This window comes from Salmo salar, chromosome ssa17 (genome assembly GCF_905237065.1).
Source record: "Salmo salar chromosome ssa17, Ssal_v3.1, whole genome shotgun sequence".
NCBI lineage: Eukaryota > Metazoa > Chordata > Actinopteri > Salmoniformes > Salmonidae > Salmo > Salmo salar.
Window position 1 is genome coordinate 20,065,001 of NC_059458.1, and position 19,205 is coordinate 20,084,205.

At 42.8% G+C, this 19,205-nt stretch overlaps 1 protein-coding gene across 3 annotated transcripts in view; it reads right to left on the bottom strand.

Moving 5' to 3' along the window:
- LOC106575383 (serine/threonine-protein phosphatase 2A regulatory subunit B'' subunit alpha) overlaps positions 1 to 14,256 on the bottom strand; it is a 96,208-nt gene extending 81,952 nt beyond the window's left edge. For 2 of the 3 annotated variants that reach the window (XM_045698969.1, XM_045698966.1), the window contains exon 1: positions 13,993 to 14,256. The gene's annotated coding sequence lies outside the window, so the exon portion shown is untranslated. Of the gene's footprint in view, positions 1 to 13,252; positions 13,327 to 13,992 lie in introns of all 3 variants that reach the window. The other variant, XM_045698967.1, reaches the window with a different exon arrangement.
- Positions 14,257 to 19,205: the final 4,949 nt, after the last annotated feature.

Here is a 19,205-nt window from a genome sequence, read left to right on the forward strand (position 1 = left end):
AGACACACATAGATACACACAGATACACACAGATACACACAGACACACATAGACACACACAGATACACATTGATACACATAGATACACATAGATACACATAGACACACATAGATACACACAGACACACACAGATACACACAGACACACATAGATACACACAGATACACACAGATACACACATATACACACAGACACACACAGACACACACAGATACACACAGACACACATAGACACACACAGATACACATTGATACACACAGACACACATAGATACACATATATACACATAGATACACATAGATACACATAGATACACACAGATACACATAGACACACATAGATACAGACAGATACACATAGACACACATGGATACACACGGATACACACAGATACACATAGACACACATAGATACACATAGATACACACAGATACACATAGACACACATAGATACACATAGACACACATAGATACACATAGACACACACAGATACACATACACACACATAGATACACACAGATACACATAGACACACATAGATACACACAGATACACACAGACACACATAGACACACATAGATACACATAGACACACATAGATACACACAGACACACACAGATACACACAGACACACACAGACACACACAGACACACATAGATACACACAGATACACAGAGATACACACAGATACACACAGACACACACAGATACACACAGACACACATAGCACACACACAGACACACATAGATACACACACACACACATAGATACACACAGATACACATAGACACACATAGATACACATAGATACACATAGATACACACACACACACATAGACACACATAGACACACATAGATACACATAGATACACATAGACACACACACACACATAGATACACACAGACACACATAGATACACATAGATACACATAGACACACACAGATACACACAGACACACACACACACACACACACACACACAGATACACACAGACACACACAGACACACACACACACACACAGATACACACAGATACACACAGACACACACAGACACACATAGACACACACAGATACACACTGATACACATAGATACACATAGATACACATAGATACACACAGACACACACAGATACACACAGACACACATAGATACACACAGATACACACAGATACACACATATACACACAGACACACACAGATACACACAGATACACACAGACACACATAGACACACACAGATACACATTGATACACACACACACACATAGATACACACAGATACACATATATACACATAGATACACATAGTACACACACACACACATACATACACACAAATACACACAGATACACATAGACACACATAGACACACACAGATACACACATACACACATAGACACACATAGACACACACAGACACACACAGACACACACAAACACACACAGATACACACAGACACACACAGATACACACAGACAGACATAGACACACAAAGATACACATTGATACACACAGATACACATAGACACACATAGACACACATAGATACACACAGATACACACAGATACACATAGATACACATAGACACACATAGATACACACAGACACACACAGATACACACAGACATACACACACACACACAGACACACATAGATACACACAGATACACACAGATACACACACACACACAGACACACATAGACACACACAGATACACACTGATACACACACACACACATAGATACACACAGATACACATAGATACACATAGACACACATAGACACACATAGACACACATAGACACACATAGATACACACAGATACAAATAGATACACACAGATACACATAGAGACACACAGATACACACAGACACACACAGACACACACACACACACAGATACACACACACACAGACACACATAGACACACACAGATACACACAGATACACACAGATACACATAGATACACACAGATACACACAGATACACATAGACACACATAGACACACATAGATACACACAGATACACACAGACACACACAGATACACACAGATACACAGATACACACAGACACACATAGATACACATAGATACACATAGATACACACAGATACACATAGACACACATAGATACAGACAGATACACATAGACACACATGGATACACACGGATACACACAGATACACATAGACACACATAGATACACATAGATACACACAGATACACATAGACACACATAGATACACACAGATACACATAGACACACATAGATACACATTGATACACATAGATACACACAGATACACATACACACACATAGATACACACAGATACACATAGACACACATAGATACACACAGATACACACAGACACACATAGATACACATAGATACACATAGACACACATAGATACACACAGACACACACAGATACACACAGACACACACAGACACACACAGACACACATAGATACACACAGATACACAGAGATACACACAGATACACACAGACACACACAGATACACATAGACACACACAGACACACATAGATACACACAGACACACATAGATACACACAGATACACATAGACACACATAGATACACATAGATACACATAGATACACACAGATACACATAGATACACATAGATACACATAGACACACATACACACATAGACACACACACATAGACACACATAGATACACATAGATACACACAGATACACACAGATACACACAGATACACACAGACACACACAGACACACACAGACACACACAGACACACACAGACACACACAGACACACACAGATACACACAGATACACACAGACACACATAGACACACACAGATACACATTGATACACATAGATACACATAGATACACATAGACACACATAGATACACACAGACACACACAGATACACACAGACACACATAGATACACACAGATACACACAGATACACACAGATACACACAGACACACATAGATACACACAGATACACATTGATACACACAGACACACATAGATACACACAGATACACATATATACACATAGATACACATAGATACACATAGACACACATAGATACACACAAATACACACAGATACACATAGACACACATAGACACACATAGACACACATAGATACACACAGATACACATATATACACATAGACACACATAGATACACACAGACACACACAGACACACACAGATACACACAGACACACACAGATACACACAGACACACACAGATACACACAGACAGACATAGACACACAAAGATACACATTGACACACACAGACACACATAGATACACACAGACACACATAGACACACATAGACACACATAGATACACACAGATACACACAGATACACATAGATACACATAGACACACACAGACACACACACACACACACACAGACATACACAGACACACACACACACACACAGATACATACGTAGATACACACAGATACACACAGACACACACAGACACACATAGACACACACAGATACACATTGATACACACAGACACACATAGATACACACAGATACACATAGATACACATAGACACACATAGACACACATAGACACACATAGATACACACAGATACAAATAGATACACACAGATACACATAGAGACACACAGATACACACAGATACACACAGACACACACAGATACACACAGATACACAGATACACACAGACACACATAGACACACACAGATACACACAGATTCACATAGATACACACAGATACACACAGATACACACAGATACACACAGACACACACAGACACACATAGATACACACAGACACACATAGATACACATAGATACACACAGATACACACAGATACACACAGATACACATAGATACACACAGACACACACAGACACACATAGATACACATAGATACACACAGATACACACAGAGACACACAGATACACATAGATACACATAGATACACACAGATACACATAGATACACATAGATACACAGAGATACACACAGATACACACAGATACACACAGACACACATATACACATAGACACACATACACACACACGCATAGACACGCATAGACACACGCATAGATACGCATAGACACGCATAGATACGCACACATGGAGGCATAGATACGCATAGATACACATAGATACACATAGACACACATCGATACACATAGATACACATAGATACACATAGATACACACAGATACACACAGATACACACAGACACACACATAGATACACACAGACACACACAGATACACACAGACACACATAGATACACACAGATACACACAGATACACACAGATACACACATATACACACACAGATACACACAGACACACACAGATACACACAGACACACATAGACACACACAGATACACATTGATACACACAGACACACATAGATACACACAGATACACACATATACACATAGATACACATAGATACACATAGACACACATAGATACACACAAATACACACAGATACACATAGACACACATAGACACACATAGACACACGTAGATACACACAGATACACATATATACACATAGACACACATAGATACACACAGACACACACAGACACACACAGATACACACAGACACACACAGATACACACAGACACACACAGATACACACAGACAGACATAGACACACAAAGATACACATTGATACACACAGACACACATAGATACACACAGATACACATAGACACACATAGACACACATAGATACACACAGATACACACAGATACACATAGATACACATAGACACACATAGATACACACAGACACACACAGATACACACAGACATACACAGACACACACAGACACACATAGATACACACAGATACACACAGATACACACAGACACACACAGACACACATAGACACACACAGATACACATTGATACACACAGACACACATAGATACACACAGATACACATAGATACACATAGATACACATAGACACACATAGACACACATAGACACACATAGATACACACAGATACAAATAGATACACACAGATACACATAGAGACACACAGATACACACAGATACACACAGACACACACAGATACACACAGATACACAGATACACACAGACACACATAGACACACACAGATACACACAGATACACACAGATACACATAGATACACACAGATACACACAGATACACATAGACACACATAGACACACATAGATACACACAGATACACACAGACACACACAGATACACACAGATACACAGATACACACAGACACACACAGACACACATAGATACACACAGACACACATAGATACACACAGATACACATAGATACACATAGATACACATAGACACACATAGACACACATAGACACACATAGACACACATAGATACACACAGATACAAATAGATACACACAGATACACATAGAGACACACAGATACACACAGATACACACAGACACACACAGATACACACAGATACACAGATACACACAGACACACATAGACACACACAGATACACACAGATACACACAGATACACATAGATACACACAGATACACACAGATACACACAGACACACATAGACACACATAGATACACACAGATACACACAGACACACACAGATACACACAGATACACAGATACACACAGACACACACAGACACACATAGATACACACAGACACACATAGATACACATAGATACACACAGATACACACAGATACACACAGATACACATAGATACACATAGATACACACAGACACACACAGACACACACAGATACACATAGATACACACAGATACACACAGAGACACACAGATACACATAGATACACATAGATACACACAGATACACACAGATACACATAGATACACACAGATACACACAGATACGCACAGACACGCATAGACACACACACACACACACACACACACACATAGACACGCATAGACACGCATAGACACGCATAGATACGCACATACGCACACATACATAGATAGCGCAGATACGCACAGATACGCACAGATACGCACAGATACACATAGATACACATAGACACACATAGATACACATAGATACACATTGATACACACAGACACACATAGATACACACAGATACACATATATACACATAGATACACATAGATACACATAGACACACATAGATACACACAGATACACATAGACACACATAGACACACATAGACACACATAGATACACACAGATACACATATATACACATAGACACACATAGATACACACAGACACACACAGACACACACAGATACACACAGGCACACACAGATACACACAGACAGACATAGACACACAAAGATACACATTGATACACACAGACACACATAGATACACACAGACACACACAGATACACATAGACACACATAGACACACATAGATACACACAGATACACACAGATACACATAGATACACATAGACACACATAGATACACATAGACACACACAGATACACACAGACACACACAGACACACACAGACACACACAGATACACACAGACACACACAGACACACATAGACACACACAGATACACATTGATACACACAGACACACATAGATACACACAGATACACATAGATACACATAGATACACATAGACACACATAGACACACATAGACACACATAGATACACACAGATACAAATAGATACACACAGATACACATAGATACACATAGATACACACAGATACACATAGACACACAGATACACACAGATACACACAGACACACACAGATACACACAAATACACAGATACACACAGACACACATAGACACACACAGATACACACAGATACACACAGATACACATAGATACACACAGATACACATAGACACACATAGGCACACATAGATACACACAGATACACACAGACACACACAGACACACACAGATACACAGATACACACAGACACACACAGACACACATAGATACACACAGACACACACAGATACACATAGATACACACAGATACTCACAGATACACACAGATACACATAGATACACACAGACACACACAGACACACACAGACACACACAGATACACATAGATACACACAGAGACACACAGATACACATAGATACACACAGATACACACTGATACACACAGACACACATAGATACACACAGATACACATATATACACATAGATACACATAGATACACATAGACACACATAGATACACATAGACACGCATAGATACGCATAGATACGCATAGATACGCATATATACGCATAGATACGCATAGATACGCATAGATACGGACAGATACGCACAGATACACATAGATACACATAGACACACATAGATACACAGAGACACACATAGATACACATAGATACACATAGATACACATAGATACACACAGATACACACAGATACACACAGATACACACAGATACACACAGACACACATAGATACACATAGATACACACTGCCCACAGCAACAACTGTCTGTGAAAAGACACACGTATATAAAGGACTGTGAGAAATCTGAACCCTAACAGGCACATTTCCAAAACACACACACTCTCTCACCAACACAACACACTCTCTCACCAACACAACACACTCTCTCACCAACACAACACACTCTCTCACCAACACAACACACTCTCTCACCAACAGAACACACTCTCTCACCAACACAACACACTCTCTCACCAACAGAACACACTCTCTCACCAACACAACACACTCTCTCACCAACACAACACACACCAACACAACACACTCTCTCACCAACAGAACACACTCTCTCACCAACACAACACACTCTGTCACCAACAGAACACTCTCTCTCACCAACAGAACACACTTTCACCAACACAACACTCTCTCTCACCAACAGAACACTCTCTCTCACCAACAGAACACACTCTCTCACCAACACAACACACACCAACAGAACACACTCTCTCACCAACAGAGAACACTCTCACCAACAGAACACACTCTCTCACCAACAGAACACACTCTCTCACCAACACAACACACTCTCTCACCAACAGAACACACTCTCTCACCAAGAGAACACACTCTCTCACCAACAGAACACACTCTCTCACCAACAGAACACACTCTCACCAACACAACACACTCTCTCACCAACAGAACACACTCTCTCACCAACAGAACACACTCTCATCAACACAACACACTCTCTCACCAACAGAACACTCTCTCTCACCAACAGAACACACTCTCATCAAAACAACACACTCTCTCACCAACAGAACACACTCTCATCAACACAACACACTCTCTCACCAACAGAACACACTCTCTCACCAACAGAACACTCACCAACAGAACACACTCTCATCAAAACAACACACTCTCTCACCAACAGAACACACTCTCATCAACACAACACACTCTCTCACCAACAGAACACACTCTCACCAACACAACACACTCTCTCACCAACACAACACACACCAACAGAACACATTCTCTCACCAACACAACACACACCAACAGAACACACTCTCTCACCAACACAACACACTCTCTCACCAACAGAACACACTCTCACCAACACAACACACTCTCTCACCAACACAACACACACCAACAGAACACATTCTCTCACCAACACAACACACACCAACAGAACACACTCTCTCACCAACACAACACACTCTCTCACCAACAGAACACACTCTCACCAACACAACACACTCTCTCACCAACACAACACACACCAACAGAACACATTCTCTCACCAACACAACACACACCAACAGAACACACTCTCTCACCAACACAACACACTCTCTCACCAAAAGAACACTCTCTCACCAACACAACACACACCAACAGAACACACTCTCTCACCAACACAACACACACCGACAGAACACACTCTCTCACCAACACAACACACACCAACAGAACACACTCTCTCACCAACAGAACACACACCAACAGAACACACTCTCTCACCAACACAACACACTCTCTCACCAAAAGAACACACTCTCTCACCAACAGAACACACACCAACAGAACACACTCTCTCACCAACAGAACACACTCTCTCACCAACACAACACACTCTCTCACCAACAGAACACACTCTCTCACCAACAGAACACACTCTCTCACCAACACAACACACTCTCTCACCAACAGAACACACTCTCTCACCAACACAACACACTCTCTCACCAACACAACACACACCAACACAACACACTCTCTCACCAACAGAACACACTCTCTCACCAACACAACACACTCTGTCACCAACAGAACACTCTCTCTCACCAACAGAACACACTTTCACCAACACAACACTCTCTCTCACCAACAGAACACTCTCTCTCACCAACAGAACACACTCTCTCACCAACACAACACACACCAACAGAACACACTCTCTCACCAACAGAGAACACTCTCACCAACAGAACACACTCTCTCACCAACAGAACACACTCTCTCACCAACACAACACACTCTCTCACCAACAGAACACACTCTCTCACCAAGAGAACACACTCTCTCACCAACAGAACACACTCTCTCACCAACAGAACACACTCTCACCAACACAACACACTCTCTCACCAACAGAACACACTCTCTCACCAACAGAACACACTCTCATCAACACAACACACTCTCTCACCAACAGAACACTCTCTCTCACCAACAGAACACACTCTCATCAAAACAACACACTCTCTCACCAACAGAACACACTCTCATCAACACAACACACTCTCTCACCAACAGAACACACTCTCTCACCAACAGAACACTCACCAACAGAACACACTCTCATCAAAACAACACACTCTCTCACCAACAGAACACACTCTCATCAACACAACACACTCTCTCACCAACAGAACACACTCTCACCAACACAACACACTCTCTCACCAACACAACACACACCAACAGAACACATTCTCTCACCAACACAACACACACCAACAGAACACACTCTCTCACCAACACAACACACTCTCTCACCAACAGAACACACTCTCACCAACACAACACACTCTCTCACCAACACAACACACACCAACAGAACACATTCTCTCACCAACACAACACACACCAACAGAACACACTCTCTCACCAACACAACACACTCTCTCACCAACAGAACACACTCTCACCAACACAACACACTCTCTCACCAACACAACACACACCAACAGAACACATTCTCTCACCAACACAACACACACCAACAGAACACACTCTCTCACCAACACAACACACACCAACAGAACACACTCTCTCACCAACACAACACACTCTCTCACCAAAAGAACACTCTCTCACCAACACAACACACACCAACAGAACACACTCTCTCACCAACACAACACACACCGACAGAACACACTCTCTCACCAACACAACACACACCAACAGAACACACTCTCTCACCAACAGAACACACACCAACAGAACACACTCTCTCACCAACACAACACACTCTCTCACCAAAAGAACACACTCTCTCACCAACAGAACACACACCAACAGAACACACTCTCTCACCAACAGAACACACTCTCTCACCAACACAACACACTCTCTCACCAACAGAACACACTCTCTCACCAACAGAACACACTCTCTCACCAACACAACACACTCTCTCACCAACAGAACACACTCTCTCACCAACACAACACACTCTCTCACCAACACAACACACACCAACACAACACACTCTCTCACCAACAGAACACACTCTCTCACCAACACAACACACTCTGTCACCAACAGAACACTCTCTCTCACCAACAGAACACACTTTCACCAACACAACACTCTCTCTCACCAACAGAACACTCTCTCTCACCAACAGAACACACTCTCTCACCAACACAACACACACCAACAGAACACACTCTCTCACCAACAGAGAACACTCTCACCAACAGAACACACTCTCTCACCAACAGAACACACTCTCTCACCAACACAACACACTCTCTCACCAACAGAACACACTCTCTCACCAAGAGAACACACTCTCTCACCAACAGAACACACTCTCTCACCAACAGAACACACTCTCACCAACACAACACACTCTCTCACCAACAGAACACACTCTCTCACCAACAGAACACACTCTCATCAACACAACACACTCTCTCACCAACAGAACACACTCTCATCAACACAACACACTCTCTCACCAACAGAACACACTCTCTCACCAACAGAACACTCACCAACAGAACACACTCTCACCAACAGAACACACTCTCTCACCAACAGAACACACTCTCATCAACACAACACACTCTCTCACCAACAGAACACACTCTCATCAAAACAACACACTCTCTCACCAACAGAACACACTCTCATCAACACAACACACTCTCTCACCAACAGAACACACTCTCACCAACACAACACACTCTCTCACCAACACAACACACACCAACAGAACACACTCTCTCACCAACACAACACACTCTCTCACCAACAGAACACACTCTCACCAACACAACACACTCTCTCACCAACACAACACACACCAACAGAACACATTCTCTCACCAACACAACACACACCAACAGAACACACTCTCTCACCAACACAACACACACCAACAGAACACACTCTCTCACCAACACAACACACCTCTCACCAAAAGAACACTCTCTCACCAACACAACACACACCAACAGAACACACTCTCTCACCAACAGAACACATCTCTCACCAACAGAACACACTCTCTCACCAACACAACACACACCAACAGAACACACTCTCTCACCAACAGAACACACACCAACAGAACACACTCTCTCACCAACAGAACACACTCTCTCACCAACAGAACACACTCTCTCACCAACAGAACACACTCTCTCACCAACACAACACACTCTCTCACCAACAGAATACAGTCTCTCACCAACAGAACACACACCAACAGAACACACTCTCTCACCAACAGAACACACTCTCTCACCAACAGAACACACACCAACAGAATACACTCTCTCACCAACAGAATACACTCTCTCACCAACAGAACACTCTCTAATACACCAGGCCATAGTGGAATAAGGGTGACAGTATAGTCTGAATGTTACATCACATCAGAACTCTCGTAGTATTGGTATATAACAGGATTTTATTTCAGATGATCTGAATAGCCATTCCCCCACAGCAATACATCCCCAGTCTCCTCCCCTGCCTCTGTGGTCTGCCTGACTGCGTGTGTGTGTGTGTGTGTGTTTGAGTTGCACACACACCACAGCCCTGCCAGAGTGGTCTCTGTGGCTGTCCAAGCGTCAGTCTGTCCAGCCAGGGTCGAGTTACGGCTTTACCAGATCTCTGCTTCACACACACACACACACACACACACACACACACACACACACACACACACACACACACACACACACACACACACACACACACACACACACACACACACACACACAACCCAAAGCCACGTCCATTCACTGAACTATACAGCAAAATCTAGATAGCACAGAATTAGCATTATAGGAGTGTGTGTGTGTGTGTGTGTGTGTGTGTGTGTGTGTGTGTGTGTGTGTGTGTGTGTGTGTGTGTGTGTGTGTGTGTGTGTGTGTGTGTGTGTGTGTGTGTGTGTGTGTGTGTGTGTGTGTGTGTGTGTGTGTGTGTGTGTGTGTGTTCAAGGTGTATTCTGGGAGAATTCCAGAGGGGAGACCCTGTGACTGACTCCACCCCCCAGGAACTAACAGGATATATCACAGGGTGACAGAGCAGCACCTCCATTACATAAGGCATGATGTCAGGTCTATTCACTACATTTCTATCTGGTACATTCTGTCTAAGTAGGAAGCCTTGTCCGAGCCGGAACAGCAGGAGCTCCTATTCTGTAGGAAGGCAGCTTGATCTAAACCCCCTGGACAGGACGCCACTTTATCGCTTGTTTACCCCTAAACCTCAGACACAGGCTTCTAACTAGACAGGGTTTAGGAAGGCTGGCCACGCGAGACTAGTTTAATCCCCAATCCATCTCCTTGGTTCATGCTGACTGCCATGCAAAAAGACATTGGGTCCCATTTTTTAGAGTCTTTGGTATGACTCGACAGGGAATCGAACCCTGAACCTTCCAATCTCAGGGCGGACACTTGGGAGTCCACTCACCTGGTGTCCAAGGTCTGGATCCCTGATTAGGAGCGCAGGATGAAAACCCCCAGGTCTGTGTTGAGAAAGGGCCTCTAGGGAAAGATGGAAGGGCTATTCTCTGTCTGTCGCACATTACATGTATAACCCATAACACATTCATAAGCAGTGTCCATGTCAACAAGCTCGTTATTCAATTATTATGCAGTGCTTATGTATGGTTATTAAGGTGTTATGGAATCCTTATGTAGGTAGCTAGGTGTCCTACCAACTGTGTTACCTAATAGTCTAACATGGCAAAACACAAGCAACAACTCAGATACTCAACTTCTGCCTGTATATTCAGGGTCATCAAATGGGCACTTTGCTACGTTCAGTAGAGCACGAAATATAGTCTACTGTCATGCAGATTGGAATAGAAACTAACGTGCGTGTCATTATTGGATAAGTTCAGGTAGAAATCCGTTTCAAAACGTTTTAGTTTAGTAGAGGTTATCCCTCCGCCCAACCCAACGCAAACCAACGACCCAGCACTATCAGAGTATTCTCACACCAACTCCAGTGGCTTTCCATGAGTAGCCTCTATGGCCAATGGAAGAAGCCTAGTCTACAACCAACACAGCGGCTCGACTCAACTAACAACAACAACTTCAAAACACAAACACTGGAATAGTCTCTCACGGTTCTCACACATTTCGATCAGTAAAACTCGGCTCGTACCGGAAAGATCGCAAATCAGATATAACGCACACGTATCCTACCTTTTCTTTTCTCCTTTCGCTCTTTTTTTGTATTTCCCCTCGCGTCCTCGGTCACGACCGGTCGTTCAGCTCCAAATATCACACAGGACAGATATAATCCTAAAAGGCTTTCGCTCTCCGGTTCTGCCAGAGAAGAACACACCGTAACTTGGTGATGTCGGTGGAGCGAGAGAAGAACAGAACGTGACTCGGTGTTGTCGGTGGAGCGAGCAGAGCGTCAGCAGCGTCTCCACTGGGGCTCGAGCTACTTGGTGTGTGTGTGTGTGTGTGTGTGTGGTATTGCGTGTCAGTTTGAGAGAGAGAGAGAGAGAGAGAGAGAGAGGGAGGGGGGAGAGAGAGAGACAGGGTGACAGCTCCTGGAGAGAATGAGCAGCGTGCGGGGGGTTCCCGTGAGCAAACTGGGGCGGGAATTTATATCTATATATTTTTTTATTTAAAAAATAAATAGTTCACCTTTATATAACCAGGTAGACCAATTGAGAACAAGTTCTCATTTACGACTTGCCAAGATAAAGTAAAGCAGTGCGACAAAAACAACAACACAGAGTTACACATGGAATAAACAAACGTACAGTCAATAATACAATAGAAAAGTCTATATACAGCGTGTGCAAATGTAGTAAGATTAGGGAGGTAAGGCAATAAATAGGCCATAGTGGCGAAATAATTACAATTTATTATTAACACTGGAGTGATAGATGTGCAGATGATGATGTGCAAGTAGAGATACTGGGGTGCAAAAGAGCAAAAATAAATAAATAACAATATATATCGTTTTTTATTTCACCTTTATTTAACCAGGTAGGCAAGTTGAGAACAAGTTCTCATTTAGAACTGCGACCTGGCCAAGATAAAGCAAAGCAGTTCGACAACATACAACAACACAGAGTTACACATGGAGTAAAACAAACATACAGTCAATAATACAGTAGAAAAATAAGTCTATATACAATGTGAGCAAATGAGGTGAGATAAGGGAGGTAAAGGCAATAAAGGTCATGGTGGCGAAGTAAATACAATATAGCAAGTAAAACACTGGAATGGTAGATTTGTAGTAGAAGAAAGTGCAAAGTAGAAATAAATAATGGGGTGCAAAGGAGCAAAATAAATCAAATGAATAAATACAGTAGGGGAAGAGGTAGTTGTTTGGGCTAAATTATAGATGGGCTATTGTAACGCCCTGGCCATAGAGAGTTTTTTTTTTGTTCTTTATTTTGGTTAGGCCAGGGTGTTACATTGGGTGGGCGTTCTATGTTCCTTTTTCTATGTTTTTGTATTTCTTTGTTTTGAGCCGAGTAGGGTTCCTAATCAGAGGCAGGTGTCTATCGTTGTCTCTGATTAGGAATCATACTTAGGCAGCCTGTTTTCCTTTGGGGTTTTGTGGGTAGTTGTTTTCTGTCTTGTGTGTGTTCACCTGGCAGAACTGTTGGCTTTCGTTTTCCCTGTTTGTTTTTGAAGTGTATCATTAAAAATCATTATGACCACTTACCACGCTGCATCTTGGTCCCCTCTTCCAGACGATCGTTACAGATATGTACAGGTGCAGTGATCTGTGAGCTGCTCTGACAGCTGGTGCTTAAAGCTAGTGAGGGAGATAAGTGTTTCCAGTTTCAGAGATTTTTGTAGTTCGTTCCAGTCATTGGCAGCAGAGAATTGGAAGGAGAGGCGGCCGAAGGAGGAATTGGCTTCGGGGATGACCAGTGAGATATACCTGCTGGAGCGCGTGCTACGGGTGGGTGCTGCTATGGTGACCAGTGAGCTGAGATAAGGGAGGACTTTACCTAGCAGGGTCTTGTAGATGACCTGGAGCCAGTGGGTTTGGCGACGAGTATGAAGCGAGGGCCAGCCAACGAGAGCGTACAGGTCGCAGTGGTGGGTAGTGTATGGGGCTTTGGTGACAAAACGGATGGCACTGTGATAGGCTGCATACAATTTGCTGAGTAGAGTGTTGGAGGCTATTTTGTAAATGACATCGCCGAAGTCAAGGATCGGTAGGATGGTCAGTTTTACAAGGGTATGTTTGGCAGCATGAGTGAAGGATGCTTTATTGCAAAATAGGAAGCCGATTCTAGATTTAATTTTGGATTGGAGATGTTTGATGTGAGTCTGGAAGGAGAGTTTACAGTCTAATCAGACACCTAGGTATTTGTAGTTGTCCACATATTCTAAGTCAGATCCGTCCAGAGTAGTGATGCTGGACGGGCGGGCGGGTGCAGGCAGCGATCGGTTGAAGAGCATTTAGTGTTACTTGTATTTAAGAGCAGTTGGAGGCCACTGTAACGACCGTCGTTGGTGGAAAGAGGAGACCAAGGTGCAGCGGAGGATGTGTTCATCATGAGACTTTTAATAGACCGAATTGAACACTAATAACAAAACACGAAAAGAAACGACAGCCAACAGTTCTGTCAGGAACTACACTAAACAGAAAACAATCCCCCACAAAACCCAAAGGAAAAACAGGCTCCTTATGTGTGACTCCCAATCAGCAACAATGAACTTCAGCTGTGCCTGATTGGGAGCCACACACACGGCCCAAAACAAAGAAATACAAAATCATAGAAAAATGAACATAGAACGCCCACCCAATGTAACACCCTGGCCTAACCAAAATAAAGAACAAAAAACCCCTCTCTATGGCCAGGGCGTTACAGCCACGGAAGGAGAGTTGTATGGCATTGAAGCCATATAACATATGGAGCGGCACGCACGCACAGATACACACATTAGCGCATTTAATATACATATTGAGCTGTCAGTGAGTACCACTGAGTCAAAGCTCAGAGATTAGGGCAGGCTATATTCTTGTTGCAGTAGGCCAGTCTAAATGTGTCTTTGTGTGTAAATGCTTACTTATAGGCTGTGTGTGATGTGCTTTTGTGTTGTGTTATTGTATTATTGAACTGTGTGTGGGTGTGTGTGTGTACAGCTGTGGGGCTATACATGAGCTATCGTACAGCATCCTCGTTCTATTTAAATCTCCCTATGTTCTCAAACCTATATTTGAATCTTATTATCCACCTGAAGTTAACATTTTTAACACCTGACAGGCTCACAATGTCTGTTGCTATGGGAACCAACAAGGTATACACCTCTGTTACTATAGAAACCAGGGACCTCAAAGTTATATTCATATATAAGCCAACAACTATATCTCAACACACATCTCTGATATATATATACACACACACACACACACACACACACACACACACACACACACACACACACACAGACTGACATACACACACACACACACACACACACACACACACACACACACACACACACACACACACACACACACACACACACACACACACACACACACACACACACACACACACACAGACTGACATACACACACACACACACTGACACACACACACACACACACACACACACACACACACACACACACACACACACACACACACACACAGACTGACATACACACACACACTGACATACACACACACACACACACAGACTGACATACACACACTGACATACACACACACACACACACACACACACACACACACACACACACACACACACACACACACACACACACACACACACACACACACACACACACACACTCACCTTAGATCCTTCTCCAAATCCCTATTGGAATGTGGCTCCTATAACCACATCGGTGGTCACAAGGTGCATCACATCAAATAAAGGGTGTGTGTGTGTGTGTGTGTGTGTGTGTGTGTGTGTGTGTGTGTGTGTGTGTGTGTGTGTGTGTGTGTGTGTGTGTGTGTGTCTGTGTGTGTGTGTGTGTGTGTCTGTGTGTGTGTGTATGGACAGTAACATGGTCTTCCCACGCTGCAGTAAACATAAACTTTGAGGCTCAGTTGGGGAAGCCAGTCTGACTTCAGAAGACTAGAGGACATTTCAACACAAGTAACAGAGGTGGTTCAGTGAGCGATGGTTGCATGATAACCTTACACCTGATGACTTGTGTTAGCTCCCCATGGTAGTACGCTTTTTTACAATCACTTTGGCACTAATTGCAGAACCTTGTGGTCATTTTTCAAAACTCTAGACACAAAACTCAAAACAGTCACCACTTGTAACACAGGCTGTCCAATGTTCAAAACGTTGCATTGTGCATTCATATCTTTAAAGAAACCTTGCACTTGCAGAATCATCGGTTCAAATAACTCGTTTATCATGAAATGCCATAGGAACATTCATTTAGATCACCCACACACAAGATACCGATAGTTCCACTGTGTAGTTGTTCGTACAATCATTAAATATTGTAGTACAAAATATGTGACACATGTTTCATTATGGTACTACACGTAAATACATCACTGTAAAAGGACTAGTAGAGAGAATACTACAGACACAGTGGAGTCATTGAACAAAATATGAAATGTATTGATGAAATACAATAAAATCACAACATAAGTTTCTTTGAATCAAAGCTAAAATGATTCGCTACAAAAAAAGAAAAAACATTTAAAGGTGAACTGCAGTGTTCCTCACCTGGTTTACTGTAAAAAACTAAACAAAAGACTGATTACTGTACTTCTATATTTCCATCAACCCTGTCTTGTGGGTTCGGCCACAGGTTCTCATCCACATCACAATCACATTAGCCAAACATCTTGGGAAGAATCTTCGGGGGAATCCAGGCCTGACACTGGTCTGCCGTGATGTCATTGCATGCGTCATCCATGGCCTGGAGAAGGGTGGCTTGTTCGTGAGGGCGCCTATCATATACCTTCCACCTCCATGTGGAGAAAAATTCCTCAGTCGGGTTTTAGGAAAGGAGAGTATGGGGGTAAGTACAGGGTGGTAAATTGTGGTTGGGCCTGAAACCATGCTTTCACCATTTGAGCATGGTGGAACCTGACATTATCCCACACAATGACATAGGTCACGCCATCAGCTCTACAGACCTGATTTAGCTCATCAAGGAAGGTTACATTCGAACAGCGAATCATGTGGCTGCCTGCAACTCAATATATAGAGTATATAGAGTAGAGAGCTTTAGTTGTTGTTCGACCAAACATTAGAACGGGCAAGATGCGTAATCTAAGCAACTTTGACCGTGGTATGATTGTTGATGCCACACATGGTGGTTCCAGCATCTCAGAAACAGCTGCCCTCCTGGGATTTTTACACACTACAGTCTCCAGAGTTTACAGAGAATGGTGCGATAAACAAAACACATTCAGTGAGCGGCAGTTCAA